This window comes from Halichoerus grypus, chromosome 10, assembly GCF_964656455.1.
Source record: "Halichoerus grypus chromosome 10, mHalGry1.hap1.1, whole genome shotgun sequence".
NCBI lineage: Eukaryota > Metazoa > Chordata > Mammalia > Carnivora > Phocidae > Halichoerus > Halichoerus grypus.
Window position 1 is genome coordinate 101,498,686 of NC_135721.1, and position 19,292 is coordinate 101,517,977.

The following is a 19,292-nucleotide window of genomic DNA, read 5'->3' on the forward strand; positions in this document are numbered from 1 at the left end:
CCCGAGCCCGTGTGAGTCTCCAAACCCAGCAGATCCCTGCGGTGCGCTCCTGCACCGCTCCTCCTGGGGGTGGAAAGGAAGTCTCTCTGGATCTGCCACTTGTTGGGTCCCTGCTGGAGGAGCAGTGGCTTGTCTGTGCCGCAGATCACGGTTTATGGCAACCCCGAGCTGAGAGCCCGCGCCTCGGCTCCGTCTCTGCAGCCGGCTTCCCTGCTCTGATACCTGGGAGCTCTGCCACACTCAGGCACCCCCTGGTCTTTCTGTGACCCTGAGGTTCCTGAGACTACACTGTCCCATGAGGGTTCCACCCCCCGCTTAGCCACTGGAGTGACGTCCCTCAGCACAGCAGAATTCTAAACGTTTGATTTTGTGCTCCGCTGCTCTATCACTTGCCGGTAGCAGCCGATGGAGGCCCCCTCCCCGCCGTCCATCTTCCTGAATATTGCCTGGGATTCACTTCTCCGCACTCCTACCTTCCAGAAAGTAGTGGCTTTTCTGTTCAGAGAGTTGCTGCTATTCTTTTCTTCGATCTCCTGTTGATTTGGTAGGTGTTCAGAATGGTTTGAGAGCTATCTAGCTGAATCCTGGGACCAGACGAAATTTAGGTCTCCTGTATCTCCACAGTCTTGGTAGTTTTATCTATTCACTGTCTTTTTCAGTTCTGTTTTAGGTTTTCCTGGTCCTTAGCATTAGTAATGATTTTTTATTGAAACCTGCATATATTACATCATGAAACTCTGGATCTTATTTAGACCTCCTATTTCAATTGGCTTTTTCTTTTTTTTTTAAGATTTATTTATTTATTTTAGAGAGAGAACAAGTAGGGGGAGGGGCAAAGGGAGAGAATCTCCAACAATCTGGGCACAATCTGTGCCCAGCAGGGAGTGCAACACAGGGCTTGAACACATAACCCATGAGATCATGAGCTGAATTGAAACCAATAGTTGGGTGCTCAACTGACTAAGCCACCCGGATGTCCCTTAGTTGTTTTTTTTTCTTACACAGCTCCAGCAGTGCAAAATGTTGGAAGGACCATCTCATTTCTGTCAGATGGAGACAGAATTTCAGGTTCTCCACTTGGCCTCTCTTCACAATTAAGGTGAGGGATATTCCTTGTTATTGCTGGACAGTTGTTGGAGTTCCAGCTCCCCTCATGGTGTTCACTGACACTACAGTGGGGGTACCATCCTCATTTTGCATGGTAGGTTTCTTAAGAATTATCCATGGTCAAAAATCACATTTTGGCCTTCTTAGGCAAACGAGTGATCAAATCCTGTCACGATGCTCCCTTCTCCAGGTAGAATTCATCATTGGTCATTCTGCCCTATACCAGGATCTTTATATTTCAGCCTCCCTACCACATAGTAGCTTCTGAAAGGTAATGTCCACACCTGGCTAACTTTTTAAAATTTATTTAAATTCAATTAGCCAACATATAGTACATCATTTGTTTTTATATAATGCTAAATGATTCATCAGTTGTATATAACACCCAGTGCTCATCACATCTCGTGCCCTCCTTAATGCCCATCACCCAGTTACCCCATCCCCCCTCACCTCCTTTTCTGCAACCCTCAGTTTGTTTCCCAGAGTCAAGAGTCTCTAGGGGTGCCTGGGTGGCTCAGTTGGCTAAGTGGCTGCCTTCGGCTCAGGTCATGATCCCAAGGTCCTTGGATCAAGTCCCACATTGGGCTCCCTGCTCATTGGGGAGACTGCTTCTCCCTCTGCTCCCCGCCCATGCTCTCTCTTGCTATCTCTGTCTCTCTCTCTTAAATAAATAAATAGCATCTTAAAAAAAAAAAAAGGAGTCTCATGGTTTGTCCCCCTCTCTCATTTCTTCCCATCTGGCTAACTTCTATCTCTAGATCCAAGTGTAGAAAAAAGTTTGCTATGTGTCAGTTATGGTTCTCTTCTTGTGTAACCTAGCTCATTGTATACTCTCTCATAGCCGCAGATATGACCCAAATACTAGCCAGCTATCTTTGTAAATATCTATCACTGATCACAGAGAAGGGTTTGAAAAAGAGCAGAATAAGGTTGTGAGGTATAGTGATTAAAAAGGAAGATCTGTCTCAAACTAGTTGTGAAATCTTGAAGAAGTTGCCTTATGACTCTGAGCCTCAGTTTATAACCTCTGGATATTAATAGCACTCACCTTATAGAATTTTTCTGAAATAATGAATTATTTCATGTAAAATCCTTAGCACTATATCTGTCACATAGTAAACATAGTAAAAAAGCTTTTTTTTTCAGTGATTGCTGCAAATTCATGCTTTATATTTATGGCAGGCAGCCTCTAAGATGAGCTCTAATGATCCCTACCTCCTGGTATTTATGCCCTCATATATTTTCCTTCCCTGAATGCAGACTAGACCTAGTGACTCACTTCTAACAAACGGAATATGACAAAAATGATGAAATGTCACTTCAAAGACTAAATTACAATAAGACTATGACTTTTGTATCACTCACCCTCTCTTGCCCGCTCACTTGATTGTTCTGAGGAAGACTAACTGCCATGTTGTAAGCTACCCTATGGAGATGACCATGTGCAAAAACACTGGCGAGGTCTCTGGCCAAAATCCAGGCTTCAGTCCAGCAGCCTGTGAGGAACTGAATCCCGTCAACAGCCTCTTGAGTGATTTTGGAAGTGAATCTTTCTTCAGTTGAATCTTAAGATGCCTGCAGCCTGGATCAACTTCATGACTGTAGCCTTTGAGAGACCTAGGACCTGAGAACTCACTAAGCCTCACCCCAACTTTAAAAAAAATATATTATTATTGAAGTACAGTTGACATGAGCCTCACATATATTTCTGACTCACAAAATAAATGTTTACTTTAAAACACTAAATTTTAGGACGATTTGTTATACAGTATTAGGAAGAGGACTAAAATCCTAAGACCTGTTGGTGATGGCTTTTTAGAATCTTTATGCTCAGAAAGCTGCTCATTATGGCCATGTTTGTACATTAAGCTGCAAGAGAAATATGGATGGTAGAGACATGTGCCTCTTACGCTATGCCCTCTACCTGCTGCTCCCACCTGATGTTTACCTGGTTGAACATAATTTATAATAAGCACAGTATCTGAGGCTGAAGAGCAGAGTGATGGTGATATGGGGCAGAGAAAAGGAGAGAAAAGAATTAGGACTGACATTTTATGTCTTTTAAAAAATCTGACCTTTTGGAAATATCACTGTGTACATTTAAAATATTAATAAAGTCTCTTGCTGTTAGTAGGTGAAAGGGGTTGTTGTCATCTGTGACCTTTTATTGAAGTAAAAGAAAATTGACAGTTTTATTAGCAATAGAATATCACACGAGAAAATGCAAAGGAGGAATAAAAGCTGCCACCACAGCAATTAGTTACCTAAGTGGAATATCATTAGGCACCTGAGATTTTAGACAAGGGGAGCCTAAATGTGACTTTGAGCCTCCTCCACTGAAGCCAGTGTAAATTATGGCTACATTGAGAAGGCACTATTCCTACTCTATTTCCTTTGGAGACATCATCTAAGTGTTTCTGTATTTCCTTTTTTTTTTTTTTTTAAATTTCAGCTGAGACATTTTCCTCAAGAAAAATCATGTAGAAGCTTCTGATCCCCTATGCACTGCTACCCATTTATATATCCATTCAACAAATATTTCTTAAGTACTCACAATGTTCTTGACATTTTTCTAGGCTCAGAGGAATCAACAATGAATCAAAGAGATAAGATCCTTGCCCTTGGGGAGCTTATGTTCCAATGGGGAAGACAGAAAATAAGCAGGCACATAAATATATGTAACTTCTGTGTTGAAAGAGCAAGATCTAGAAGGAACAATCATAAAAATAACACCATTTTTCCCCTCTGCAACTTATTCAAACCCTCTGTGAAATTCATTCTTACTCTCTGTGGATGAAATATTGGTCCAGTCCTAGACCTTCTTCAACTCATATCATCACTCCAATGATAAAAATTTCTCTGATCACTATTAGACACAAAACAGTTTCATTTAAGTAATAAAAGTATCCAGTCCCCATGGACTAGTCAAAATTCTTCCTTTCATTTATAGATAAATCTTCTCACTTTACCAACTAATAGAAACAGCCACAATCTATTTCTCACCATGAGACTTTCCACCTGTCTAGCACTGCCTAGGAGACAATTTCCAAAAGATTCTCTGAAGCCTCTATTAGACTGGGCCAAACACTGGTTGAGGGAGTGGAAAATCCAAAGCAAATCAATAGCTCCCCCCAAATTCTCTTTCTCTGAGATGTTTCTTCTTAATCTTTTCATATACTTGAGGTGAGTGTTGGGCACAGGCCACAAAAACTTTTCTTCTCCCCAATATCCTATGCAAGATGTAGCTTTAACACTTCATTTTAGGATGTACAAGTACCTACCATCTAATGTTTCATTCTTAGTTTTTTAGGGCCTTAGCCAAATTAGAGACAGAAAGGGCCCCAATTAATCTATCATCTATCATCTATCTATCTATCTATCTATCTATCATCTATCTATCTATCAATCTAATCTATCTATCTTCTATTGTATTTTCCAGGTAGTAAAAACAGCAATAATTTTAATTTAATAATTTAATTTAATAAAAAAAAGAAAGTATGGCATGGTATGTTATTGGGGTTTTATGCAAGCATTTTTAAGGAGGTAATCCTGCCCCACTGGAGGGAATTTACAAAAAAAAAAAAAAAATAAGGAGGAATAGTAACCTTGAGGCAACGTTGGGTTTACTTACCAAATAAAATTTAAGCAACTTAAAAGAAGGGATCTTAACTTATGCTCCTACAGCACTTCCCATTGTCCCTCACCCAGCATTATTTGATAGTAAATGCTCAACAATTTTTGTTTTATTAACTAAATGATTGGGAAGATAAAAAACAAACAAACAAACAAACCTGAGAAGTCCCTGGTTGATATTCTTAGCCATGTGGATTCGTGCCCATTAAAATATGCCATGTACGTTGCTCAGATTGGTGAGTACAGTTTTAGGGTCTACCAGTCTCTGAGAATTCTTCCTTTTGCACATATTTCCACTAACTTCAGACCCAGTCTTTTTTTTGTCAAGAAACATAACTTTTTTTTTTTAAACTGTGATCTGTATTTTAGAGATTATTAACTTGAAAGAGAATCTTAGGCTTACGTTTGAACCTGTCTTGGCTTGGTATGTGATTCTTCTTTTACTGATATATTTATAGTTGCAGAAAGGAAACTTGGACATTTACAGAAAACTTTATGAATATTTGAAGGAATGCCCATCAAGTGGAGTTAAGAGACTAAGTGCTTTTATAGCAGAAAAAAAATAGCTGTCATAGAACCCAAAGTCAAATGGGAATTGTAAGTGTAAACTACAAGAAATCCATTTACTGGAAAATAAATGTATGTCCTTATGAAGGACCCCGAGGCAGCCAAGGACTGTCCTTACCACACTCTCTAGGTTATTCTAACATTAGTTTTAGTGCCAAACTTACTCCATGTCTAAGGAATTTCTGTTCTCAAATAAGCTGTCAAGTGGAATTCAGGAACAATGTAAGTTGTTTATATAATTTGAGTTAAGAATATATGATTAAGCTAGTTGGGCTGACCCTTAGTTACAAGAATTTGAAACTAAAAATGCATGAGAAAAATGGTTATCTTTCTAAGCAATGACAACACAGTCATTAAAGATTGAATCACTCAATAACATATAACAGGTACCCAATGGTTATATTGTTTTTTCCTTCAGTCTACATTTATTGGTCACATATTATGTGCCAAGCACTGAGCTAGACACAAAGCATACAAAGAGGGCCATGACATACTTTATGACCCTAAAGGCAAAATGGAGGCCATACTTTATTTTATGTTGAAGATTTAATATTTTGGATATATAGAGTTAAATAAAATATATACTTTTTTATTTACTTTTTTAAAAAATTTAAATTCAATTAGCCAACATATAGTACACATCAAATGTTTCAGATGTAGTGTTCAATGACTCATCAGTTGCATATAACACCCAGTGTTCATCACATCACATGCCCTCTTTAATGCCCATCACCCAGTTACTCCATCCCCTCACCCACCTCCCCTTCTGCAACTCTTTGTTTCTCAGAGTCAAGAGTTTCTCATGGTTGGTCTCCCTCTCTGATTTTTTCCCATTCAGTTTTCCCTCCCTTCCCCTATGATCCTCTGCACTATTTCTTATATTCCATATATGAGTGAAACCATGTGATAATTGTCTTTCTCTGATTGACTTATTTCACTTAGCATAATAACCTCCAGTTCCAACCACATCAATGTAAATGGTAAGTATTCATCCTTTCTGATGGCTGAGTAATAATATTCCATTGTATATATAAACCACATCTTCTTTATCCATTCATCTGCTAAAGGAGCTGGAGTAAGAACAGCAAATAAAGCCTAAACCAAGCAGGAGAAAAGAAATAATAAAGATTAGAACAGAAATCAATGAAATAGAAACCAGAAGAACAGTAGAACACATAAATGAAACTAGAAGCTGGTTCTCTGAAAGAATTAATAAGATTGATAAACCTCTAGCCAGACTTATCCAAAAGAAAAGAGAAAGGACCCAAATTAATAAAATCCTGAATAAAAGGGGAGAGATCACAACCAATAGAAGGAAATACAGAGTATTTTAAGAATATATTATGAGTAACTGTATGTCAAATAAAATATATTCTTAAAGTTAATTTCACTTGTTTCTTTTTCCTTTTTATTTTTTAAAAGATTTATTTATTTGATTTGAGAGAGAGACAGAGAAGGGGCACAGGGAGAGAAACAGATACCCTGCTGAGCACGGAGCCCAGGACCCTGAGATCAGGACCTGAGCTGAAACCAAGAGTCCCCGCCCAACCGACTGAGCCACCCAGACTCCTTAGTTTCTTTTTACTTTTTAAATGTGACTACTAGAAAACTTAGTTACATAAGTGGCTCACATTCTATTTCTATTGGAAAACACTGGTCTAGAGGGATTTGCTCACATTTGCCCACACTTCAGCTCTACACCAGTCCAAGTCCAAAAGTGGGCTTCACTACTATACTATTTACATACAGCCTAAATTCATTGCCTGGAATCTCTGATAAGTGGCATTTAGCCCTCCTGCTTGGATGTGTAAGACCCTCAAGTCTTTCTCTAAGCTCTCACCTCAAGTATGTACTATTTATAAAAACATTTTATAATTTTTTTTTTCTTGGATGAGTGTGTGCCAAACTTTAGAAATGGTGTCACTTAGAAGAAAATATAGGACTTTTATTAAGTCCCTCTATCTGTAAGGCTTCTTCATCCAGAGTGAATATCAAAACATTTACCACATATACCAACTATCATAGTAAAGTTCTGGACAACAATCATCAGTAATTGACTATTAACTTTTTTTTTTTTTAAGGAAACTGAAGAAAACCAAAGAAGAAGAAGATACAAGCAAACAGGTGTGGTTGGAATAGAGACATGACTGAGTATGTAAGTGGAAAATCTCTACAATGAGATATAAGGATAAGTAGCTGGTTATAAATTGACAGCAATTATGGATAGTGACCCTGTTCTTTTTTTCTCAAGAATTTTCTGGGTGATGTTTTAGGTACTTTTGTAGTTTTGAATAATTCAAAGTTGAGAAATACCGTTATGGTAGATTGCCGGTAGAAATGGCCACAATTACCCCCGTTCCTGTATCCATGTTCCTTCACCATGCAACTTCACGGTTTTCCCCACAGAGAGGCGGAAACTATTTCTCCATCCATTAAATTTGATCTGGACTGTGGCTTGCTTTGACAAATACAGCAGGAGTGACTCTGTGCCTGTTCTGAGTCTGGACCTCAAGAGATCTTTCATGCCTCTTTCTCATGGGACCCTGCCACCACCATGAGAACACATTCAAGCTACGTTGGTGAAAGGGGAACAGAAATGATCTGTCCCAGGTTAAGATCGTCTTAGATTAGCCAGCCACAGATACCTGGCAGCTCACTACAAACATGTGAGTTAGTCCACTGAGCCAGGACAGCCACCCAGTTAAGCCCCGCCCCAATTACTAACCCATAGAATCATGAGCTAAGTTAATGATTACTGTCCTAAACCAGTAAGTTTTAGGGTGGTTTGTTATGCTAACTGGTTGAGACTTCCAATTCTTTTATTTCCTTCCCACACCAGAGAATCTACATTTCTAAGATTGGATGACTACTATTGATTAGCTCCTCTGTAACATTTTAGTGACAAGCCTATTTGAAGATTGAAATCATACTTCTTGTCCAGAAAATGATTTAACTTTAGATGGTACTGCAAATTTAGAAGACAATTAGGAAAGTGGAGGCTATAAGTAATCTGGTCCTACATGCTTTTAATAAGGTCAGCTGGTTTTCAAGGTTCTAAAACAATTTTATCTCCAGACGAGTTCTCACTAAAAAGACCTGTTATATTTAAAAAAAAAAAATCACATCTTCCATGATTCTGATCATTTCAGAATGTTTTTCAATGCTTTATTATGCCCTCTGAAGATTTGAGTTCAGTCATTAAACTTCATCCCCTAGCAGACGAATTGCTGATATTATTTCTGTTTGAGTGGGATAATACCATAATCATGGTGCTCTTTGGAGTTACATTTGCCTTCAGAGAAATTGTGCCTGCCAATACAGCTAGGATTAAATGTGAAGGTGACATGTCATGTGACACTTGGCTATGTTAGAGACTTAAAGAAATAAGCATCCTACTTCAAATATGCACATAATAAAGAGAGTTCTTATAGAAACATTTCTTTAAAAAATTATTTGTAATGAATGGAGCTACAGGTCATGCACACTGGCTCTTGGTTGGACTATTGTTTTTTCTCCTTAAACCAAAAACAAATGTGGGGTAGGAGTGTTAGACAAGAAGGGTTCCAATGGAGTGCTGTCTGGTGGGAAGGTCACAAGGGAGAAATATGGGTCTTTGGAAGTTAGCATAGGATGGGCAGAAAGTGAATGAGAAGATGGAAAGCTAGACCCACTGCTATAGAATCTCCATCCTTCAGTGATACCACAGTACCTCACCATAACCTCCTGGAACATAGGCAGGTTGTGACTATATTTCTTGAGGAAGCTAGTGAGGGGTGGAGTTGTATGTCAGTGAATCTCAATGACTGACATGGTCATGGGTGTGGAGATGAGAGGAAACAATGGGATGGTGATGTTAGGGATTTTGTGAAATGGTGGGAAGGAACTGGAACAACTCTCAATGTGAAATTAAATGTTCCAATTAAGAGTACCTAGATTTCTGACAGGCAATAACTCTCCAAGTTGTTTATAAGGTCTTATGTTATAGTAGGTTTTCCAGCAGATGGATCATAAGGAGCAAGGTAGAGATGCATCATTAAACCACTCCCCTGGAACTGAGATATGCACCAAGTCCTGGCTGCAAAAGTACAACTCATAGTGCAGGGTAAACATTGATCCACTGAGGGCGTGGTGGTCCTTACAGGGGAGAGTATGGGAACTACTCCAAGATTGACAGAATCTCTGGGGAAGCACCTCCAAGACTAAATGTTGCAGAGTGATCCAGAGTCATGAGAGATCTAAGAGAATTACTTGAAATTACCAAAGTGACTTTCTCATGAAATTTCAGACTGGAAATTGTTGATGGTGATGTTTCACTCAGGCATTTGTTTTGTTTTGTTTTGTTTTGTTTTGTTTTGTTTTGTTTTCCTAAGGACCATTCTAGAAGGGGGAGTTCCATAGTGGGTCCTGATTTGTTGAGAGGGAATTCCCTGCACAGTAGACATTAGATTGTGTCTATCCCAGGGCTGGCTGTCAGCCACAGTTGGAACTCTGGGGGAGAGTTCTACTCATTTCCAGAAATTGGAGATACTTGTCAGGAGTGTAGTGCCAGGAAATAGAACATTTTAAAATTGATGTTAGGACAGTATCTATCAAACTGGGGCTTATGAATTCTCTAGGAGAAATTTTGCTCTTAAGATTTTCATTGGATGAGTGAATAGAAGAGCAATATTTCAAAGCCTATTTCAGAACCTTCAGATGATTTCTTATAAGTAAGTCTTGTCTTTGTCCTGCAATTTCAGTGCCTGTGTTTTCATTCATGGAGCCAACTGAAAGCTTTAAGATGTAATTGCATGTTACAAATAAAGGTTTTGTGCTTGTTTAATAATAGGAAGTGGTGGGAGAATTGAACCAAAGGTATATCAAATTCAGAGGCAGCACTAGGGTCCAGAAATTTTATTCTTCTTTTAAAAGATAGCTAGGTATTACTCATATTTGAGAAAAACTGTGTTGGATTATGCCACTGAATTGCTGTAAGAGTGGCAGGTTTGGGGGGAGAAGGTGCTAGGAAAGTGAGCACTGGGGGGAGAAGGTGCTAGGAAAGTGTGTGGTATCACATTGGAAATGCTCTGTGCTGGCTGCTTTGTATAGCACGGCAGACTCTAGCCACATGGGCTATTTTTAAAAAGAGACTTTATTTATTTATTTGAGAGAGAGACAGAGAGCACGAGAGAGAGAAAAAGAGAGAGAGAGCACATAAGCAGGGTGGAGGGGCAGAGAGAAAGGGAGAAACAGGCTCCCTGCTGAGCAGGGAGCCAGAGGGGTACTCAATCCCAGGACCCCGGGATCATGACCTGAGTTGAAGGCAGACAGTTAACCAACTGAGCCACCCAGGCACCCCCACATGGGCTATTTAAACACACATACAAATGGATTAATTTTTAAAAAACATTTAAAAGATTTCAATTGCCACATTTCATTAGCTACATTTCAAGGGTTCAATATCTACACATAATTAGAAGCTACTGCATTTAATAGCACAAACACAGAAAATGCTCATCATGACAGAAAATTCCACTGGACAGCTCTGTTCCATGTTCTCCAACTTTCGAACATCTCAGTATCTTTGCAGAAATGCTTTATAACACTTTCTTAGGTATATGGCAATTGAAAGAGTTGGTTGGATTTATATATCTATTTGATGACCACTCGTGAGCAAGGCGGTGAAAGCATATATGTGATGAGTCATGAAACTTGTATAGCAAGCATGGCACACTGCCGGAGTGGATAGTTTGGAAACCAGGCTTGACTGGAATTAGTCAAAGAGGAATGCTGGCTAATTTGGATATCATCTGAGAAGGTCCTGCAATTCTCACTCATTGTAAAGCATGTTTGAGAGAAGGAAAGAGGACTGTGACACCAACAATCTTTAAGGAGTAAGACAAAATGGCCAGTAAGGTTTCTGCAGAGAGCCCTGGTCCAGGCATGGATGAGTAGCAAGATGCTGATGTGATGGAGTCTCTTCTGGTTAGATCCCCAACATGGAGGGTACCAGGGATTAGAGCTTGCACCCTGAATCCTGGGAATGTCACCAAGCTCAATGCCACATGACTATGTGGCATCCCTAAGGAGGCTGAGACCAAACTCATACTTTTATTCTCTAGCAGGATTCTCACACTTGAGCGTGGCATCCCAGCAGTGGAGATGTCAGACTTTGAGGCCACAGAGCATGACATGGACACCATTAGTGGGTCCTGTACTGAAACCACATGGATTGGAGACAGTGAGTTTCTTTCTTTCTCTGGGAGTTTCTTGCCAGCTCAATAGAATAGAGGCGTGAAATTAGATTCAATTTAAGTTATAGGGAAAAAGGGGAAATTAGTAAATGTGACATCCCTTGCTTTTCCAAGTTTGAAGAATGAGAACTATTCCCCATAAAACTATGTTACCCAAAGGAGTGGAAGGGAATTTTGTGCAAAGTTTATGTAATTACAGAGGGTAGGCAGGAGATAAAACCCAAGTAGCTCCCAATGACAAAGGGGAGGAGACAGACAGAACCTTGGGGATGCAGGTTAAGAAATTCACAGAAACTGTCCAAGGTCTCTGGAGTCACCAGAGTCCCCAAACTGAGGCTTGAACCAAGGTAGGCTAAATCTATGGTGGTCAACAAACAGCAAGTTATGTTATATTTTATCTTAACAAGCACTGCATTATTTGTGTGTGTGTCTTGACATTTTATATATTCTGTGTTCACCATCACCTCATTTCTTTATTTAATATGGTATATTTAATTAAAACACACTTATAAGCTGGGCAGTTTTAAAATGCTTTATAAATATCAACTCATTAAGTCTTCCTAACAATCCTACTATTTAGACTTGACTGCCACAGTTTAAAAATGAAGAAACTGGCACAAAGAGAGTAAGTGATTTCCTAAATATTCCACAGATAGAAATTGCTCTACTAGGGGTGCCTGGGTGGCTCAGTCGTTGAGCGTCTGCCTTTGGCTCAGGTCATGATCTCGGGGTCCTGGGATCGAGTCCCGCATCGGGCTCCCTGCTCAGCAGGAGGCCTGCTTCTTCCTCTCCCACTCCCCCTGCTTGTGTTACCTCTCTCGCTGTGCCTCTCTCTGTCAAATGGGTGGATAAAATCTTTTAAAAAAAAGAGAGGGAAAAAAAAGAAATTGCTCTACTAATATTTAAACCTAGGAGTTCTGGTTTTGTGTTCTTAACCATATTGCTTTTCTAAACCACTCTCCGTCCTCAATCCTCCATTCTACTCTTTGGTGGCTAAAAGATACAAATTAACAAAAAAGGTCAGTTTATGTTTCAGGAGATCTTGTTGAATTCAGCAAAGTAAAACCCTCTCTAGTCCTTCAAAAAACTATTTCTGTAAGAAGGTCATGGCTAACTTCTCAGTTTCCCTTTAGTTTCACTCACGAAACATCAGTGGAACCACTTAAGATTGTGAATTCTGGTGGAGGCTTAGCTGAAAATTCAACTCCCCTTTTGAGTTAGAAAGGGATTGGTTGGGATAAGGAGGGAGACCATTTGACATTTTATTAAGATATACTTCACATACCTTAAAATTCACCCTTACAAAGTGGACAATTAGTGGTGTTTTTTTTTTTAATTTTATTATGTTATGTTAGTCACCATACAATACATCATTAGTTTTTGATGTGGTGATCCATGATCCATTGTTTTCGTATAACACCCAGTGCTCGATGCAGTACGTGCCCTCCTTAATACCCATCACCAGGCTAACCAATCCCCCCTCCCCCTTCCCCTCTAAAACCCTGTTTGTTTCTCAGAGTCCATAGTCTCTCATGCTTCATCTCTCCCACCGATTTTCCTCCCTTCATTTTTCCCTTCCTTCTCCTAATGTCCTCCATGCTATTCCTTATGTTCCACAAATAAGTGAAACCATATGATAATTGACTTTCTCTGCTTGACTTATTTCACTTAGCGTAATCTCCTCCAGTCCCATCCATGTTGATGTAAAAGTTGGGTATTCATCCTTTCTGATGGCTGAGTAATATTCCATTGTATATATGGACCACATCTTCTTTATCCATTCATCTGTTGAAGGGCATCTCAGCTCTTTCCACAGTTTGGCTATTGCAGACATTGTTGCTATGAACATTGGGGTGCATATGGCCCTTCTTTTCACTACATCTGTGAGATCCAATCCAATCTAGATAATCTAACAGCTAGGGTAAGTGAGGCAGAAGAATGAATAAGCAACCTGGAAGACAATATAATAGATAAAAAGGGAAAAAAGGAGGCCAGGGAAAAACAACTCAGAATCCAAGAAAATAGAATCAGAGAAATAAGTGACACCATGAAGCATTCCAATGTCAATAATTGGAATCCCAGAGGGAGTGGAGAGAGAGAGAGAGGACTAGAAGATGTATTTGAGGAAATCGTAGCTGAGAACTTCCTTAATCTGGGGAATGAAACAAACATTCGCATCCTAGAGGCAGAGAGGACCCCTCCCAAGATCAAGGAAAACAGGCCAACACCCCGGCATGTAATAGTAAAACTTGCAAATCTTAGAACCAAGGAAACCATATTAAGGGCAGTTAGGGGGAAGAGATTCCTTATGTACAGAGGGAGGAACATCAGAATAACGTCAGACCTATCCACAGAGACCTGGCAAGCCAGAAAGGCCTGGCAAGACATATTCAGGGTACTAAATGAGAAGAACATGCAGCCAAGAATACTTTATCCGGCAAGGCGTCATTTAGAATGGATGGAGAGATGCAGAGCTTCCACAACCGGCAGAAACTGAAAGAATATGTGACCACTAAGCCGGCCCTGCAAGAAATATTAAGAGGGGTTCTATAAAAGGAGAAAGACCCCAAGAGTGATATACAACAGAAATTTACAGGGACAATCTATAAAAACAACGTCTTCACAGGCAACATGATGACAATTAATTCATATCTTTCAATAATCACTCTCAACGTGAATGGCCTAAATGCTCCCATAAAACGGCACAGGGTTGCAGATTGGATAAAAAGACAGGACCCATCCATATGCTGCCTACAAGAGACTCATTTTGAACCTAAAGATACATCCAGACTGAAAGTGAAGGGATGGAGATCCATCTTCCATGCCAGTGGACCTCAAAAGAAAGCTGGGGTAGCAATTCTTATATCAGACAAATTAGATTTTAAACTAAAGTCTGTAAATAGAGACACAGAAGGACACTATATCATTCTTAAAGGGTCTATCCAACAAGAAGATCTAACAATTGTTAATATCTATGCCCCCAACATGGGAGCAGCCATCTACATAAGCCAACTGTTAACCAAAATAAAGAGTCATATTGATAACAATACGTTAATTGTAGGAGACCTCAATATTCCACTCTCAGCAATGGACAGATCATCTAAGCAGAAAATCAACAAGGAAACAAGAGCTTTGAATGATACACTGGACCAGATGGACCTCATAGATATATACAGAACATTCCACCCTAAAACAACAGAATACTCATTCTTCTCGAGCGCACATGGAACTTTCTCCAGAATAGACCACATAGTGGTGTTTAGTATATTCACACATTTGTGCAATTATCCTTACCTAATTATAGAACATTTTCATCAATCCCCAAAGAAACCCCATCCCCTTTAGCAGTCAACCTCAGTTCTCAGGCCCCTGACAACCACTGATCTCCTTTCAGTCTTTATGAAATTTCCTATTCTGGACATTTTATATAAATGGGACCATACAATATGAGGCTTTTAATGTCTTGCTTCTTTCATTTAGTATGTTTTCAAGGTTCATCTATATTGTAGCATGTGTCAGTACTTCATTTCTTTTAAGGCCAAATAATATTTAATTGTAAGGTTATTCCACATTTGGTTTATTAATGCATCAGTTGAGGGACATGTAGATTCTTCCCACTTCTTGTTATCATGAATAATGCAGGTACAACAACTGTATGCAAGTTTTTTTGTGGATATATGTTTTTAATTCTCCTGGGTATATATACCTAGGACTAGAATTGGTGGGTCATAAGACAACTCTATTCTTAACTTTGTGAGAAGCTGCCAGAATGTTTACCAAAGGGTTGTACCGTTTTACTTTGTCTTCAGGAAAGGAGATGGGCTCCATTTTCTCCACATTTTTGACAGCACTTGTTATCGTTTGTTTTTGATTATATGCATCCTACTTGGGTATGAAGTAGTATCTCATTGTGGTTTTAATTTACATTTCCATAATGAATAATGATGTTGAGCATCTTTCCACATGCTTATTGGACATCTGTATGTTATATTTGGAAAAAGGTCTACTTATCCAAATGCTTTGCCCATTTGTATGTTGGGCTATGTGTCTTTTTATTATTAAATTGTAAGAGTTCTTTATATATTCTACATACAAATCCTTTTTCAGATATATGATATGCAAGTATTTTCTCCCATCCCTTGGGTAGTCCTTTCACTGTTTTATGGCATCATGCGAAGCAGAAATGTATTTCATTTTTTGAAATCATATTATTTATGTTTTCTTGGGAATGTTTATGATTTTGGCATCATATCTAAGAAATCTTTGTCTAATCAGAGGTCATGATAATTTACACCTGTCTTTTTTTCTAAGGGTTTTGTAGTTTTATCTTTTCTGGTTAGGTCTATTTTGATTTCATTTTGTATATGGTGTGAAGGAGTGATCCAACATCATTGTTTTTCAGGTGGATATATAGTTGCTCCAGCACTATTTTGTTAAAAAGACTCCTGTTTCCCCATTGAATTTATTGGCACCCTTTTCTTTTTTTTTTTTTTTTTTGATTTTTTGATTTTTTGATTTTTTTGATTTTTTTTTTTTTGGCACCCTTTTCAAATAGCAATTCATCATAAGTGTATAGGTTTATTTCTGGACTCTCAATTCTATTCCACTGAGCTATATGTCTACTATTAAAAATCAAAGCAGTCTACAGTTTCAACATCTATTAGATCATCTACATTCTTTTCAGTGATGTTATATCTGCGATTTTTAGATAAAAACATATAAAAATCAATATGGAAAAAAATGAGGGTACCCAATCTGATCCTGAATTTTGAAAAGTTTTGCATTGCTTAACAGGCACACACATCCCATTAGTAATTGTGCTTATTTACAACTGAATCAGTATTTATACATGTCATGCTTCTAAATGGCTAAATATTTGTTAATACATACACACTTATTAAGTTGTTCACACTGAACTCCTTGATAAATGGGACTGTTAGTCTTTCCTTTGGCCTAAGGGTATTGTGAAGAAATTACTGAGATACTAAAGATGCCACTGTGAGTTTAGAAAACTTGGGATCCTCTGATAGAGGAGTTTTCTATAAGGAGACAGAACATGTGACTAAGCAAGCACAACCCAGTGTTAGTTCTGAAAGAGGTCCATATTGACAGTGGAGTGGATTGTCCAGTTTCAGAAGAGAAATGATATTGCACCTGAGTTTCAAGAACAAGGGAGTGTTAACATCATCAAATTCTGCAGAATGGAAGAGAAAGGGGCCTGGAAAAAGCACATGGAATCTGAAACATAAAAAGTGATTTACCTGAGATGGGTTTGGGGATAATATGTCAGTTGGAGACCACCTTTTCTTTCAGAAGTGAAGCAGCAACTAAGAGGTGGGGAAATGGAGCAGCTGAGTGAATAGGCATCTACACAGCTGCTGCTGATGGGAAGGAGAGATAAGGCAGTAGCTCAGTGCTACTAAGAGTCAAGGAAGGTGTCTGTGCTTAGATTCACCCAAAAACAAAGCTTGAGACAAAAATACTGGCAGAGTAGTTTACTGGAACATGACTCAGGAGGCAAGAATGAGGAAAACAAGAGTGACACGGAAAAGGTAGAGCAGATATGAATGTGTGATGTCAAGGTTGCCACTGTGGGCAATGGGGGCTCAGCTCTGTGGGACTTCTGAGAAACCTACAGACTTCCTCTCAGAAGTGTCCTCATGACAGACATGCCATCCTCCTTCAGGGACTTTAGCTCCCTGGTACTTCTATGCTGTGTGCTAAGTGGGTTCCTGCAGCTTCTTTTCTTTTTTTTTTTTTAAGATTTTATTTATTTATTTGAGAGAGAGAGCGCGAGATCACAAGTAGGCAGGCAAGCAGGCAGAGGGAGAGGGAGAAGCAGACTCCCCGCTGAGCACGGAGACTGAGGCAACGCGGGGCTAGATCCCAGGACGCCAGGATCATTACCTGAGCCGAAGGCAGATGCTCAACCGACTGAGCCATCCAGGCACCCCAAGGGTTCCTGCAGCTTCTGGAGAGCTCTGAGATGGAAAAGCAGAGAAATACACAGATGAAGGGGTCCTCTGGTAGCTTGAGGCTTGCATGGAACTGCCCAGCATGGCTGTGGTTAAAATCTGAGAGGGCCCTATGGGATGTGATAAAAGGAAACAAAATTGTTTGCTATAGAAAGCATTCCTGCATAAAGGAAAAGAAGCCACAGAAATGAGAGGAGTGAGAGCAGTGATTTTCAAAGTGTGGTCCCCTGGACAAGTAGCATAAATATCACTTGGAGAGTGTGTCAAAAATGCAAATTTGGGGGTCCTGTCCAGGACCAATTGAATCAGATAATCTGATCTTGGGTCCAGTAATGAATGTAAGCTTTAACAAGTCTTGTAGATAGATGTGCATTAAAATTTGAAAGTCACTGTGTGTGTGTGTGTGTGTGTGTGAGAGAGAGAGAGAGAGAGAGAGGAGAGGAGAGGAGAGGAGAGAAGAGGAGGAGAGGAGAGGAAAGAGAAATGGGAAATTCAGGTGAGATGTGAGAAGAGGGGGGCAAACCCAAGCATTTAATATTAATTCATTCACTGAATATTTATTGAATGTTTATGCATGCAAGGTACATCCTCACACTTATGTTAAGAATCAGCAAAGGCAGGAGAACATGGACTCGAATAAAATACAAGTATTCCTAAGTCTCCAATTTTAGGCAGTAACTTCAAAATCCACCCCCATCCTGCCTTTTATAAGACATATTAAAAAGTGACTGAACTGATTACTTTGAATTTTATTACTCTCTGTATCTCTCTTCTGACATGATGAAAAATGAAATTGCCAAACTGTGGGTAAGTAAAAAGAGAAGTTAGAGAAGGGTAGGATCCACCAACTAGTTAATTGGTCCTTGAAAATCTGTGAACTAAAGATATGCTCTTTATTCTGTGTCTATCTTACACTCTAGCAGCAGCTAAAAAAGTAAAAATTGTCAGTGCTTCCAGTTAGGGATGGATATGCCTTTTCAGAATCTACTGGCATGAAGCAGTTATGAACAAACATAATGCATCACCCTCCATGATTGTTTTCTAAGAAAAAAATAAGCATAAAAAAGTTTCTATTCATTGTAATTACCAGAGGAAAAAATGTTTCTTTACTTGTAGCATGTAATTTGGAGTTATGAACTGAATACTTATTTGGAAACCATGCCATCTTCTTTCTGAAGAAATATATCCTTATGCTGTAAAAGCCTTTCTTTACAGAGAACACAGATTTCTATGGCATTTAGTGATCATGGAAAATAATTGCTCACATTTTGTATCCAACTCTACTTATGACTAAATGAGTTGAGTCAATTGAATCTTTCATGGCGCATTTTATCCAGAATGACATTAGTTGGGAGAGGGAACATTACCCTGGCTGAGAGAGAGAACCGCCAACGACAGTCCTCGCCTCCAAGAGGAATGAGCAGCTCTTCTTCATTGTATGTTGTTGCCTAACAGGGCGAAAGTCTCAAGTTTCCTGCCTTGATGGAACACATTATCAGACTGTGCTGTTTTGAGGCCTGGTTACCTTAGCCAGAGGTATAATTCATTCATACACATTTCAGCACACAGCTAGTTCTTTTGTGTGAGTTTTGATGGGAGAGGGCTTTGGATGAAAAAGCCAATATAAGACCAGTGCTGTCTATAGCCAGGAGTGCATGCTCAAGAGACAGAGAAAATAAATGAGTCCTTCAATATGTAGTGTGGATTATATTTGGATTACTAGCAAATAAAAATGTATACAACAGGGAGAATGCTCCGAGATAAAATTTCTCTTTTT

The 19,292-nt window shown here is 39.2% G+C and overlaps 2 long non-coding RNA genes across 4 annotated transcripts in view; one reads left to right on the forward strand and one right to left on the reverse strand.

Annotated features, from left to right (window-relative positions):
• The window catches only part of LOC118534579 (uncharacterized), a 182,584-nt gene that overhangs the window by 119,172 nt on the left and 44,120 nt on the right, over window positions 1–19,292 (forward strand). For all 3 annotated transcript variants that reach the window (XR_004916770.2, XR_004916766.2, XR_004916768.2), the window contains one exon: window positions 7,389–7,462. This is a non-coding gene — a long non-coding RNA (uncharacterized LOC118534579). The remainder of the gene's footprint in view (window positions 1–7,388; window positions 7,463–19,292) is intronic.
• Window positions 17,507–19,292, reverse strand: part of LOC118534580 (uncharacterized) — a 569,730-nt gene continuing 567,944 nt past the window's right edge. Inside the window, exon 6 of the long non-coding RNA XR_013441946.1 lies at window positions 17,507–17,625. This is a non-coding gene — a long non-coding RNA (uncharacterized LOC118534580). The remainder of the gene's footprint in view (window positions 17,626–19,292) is intronic.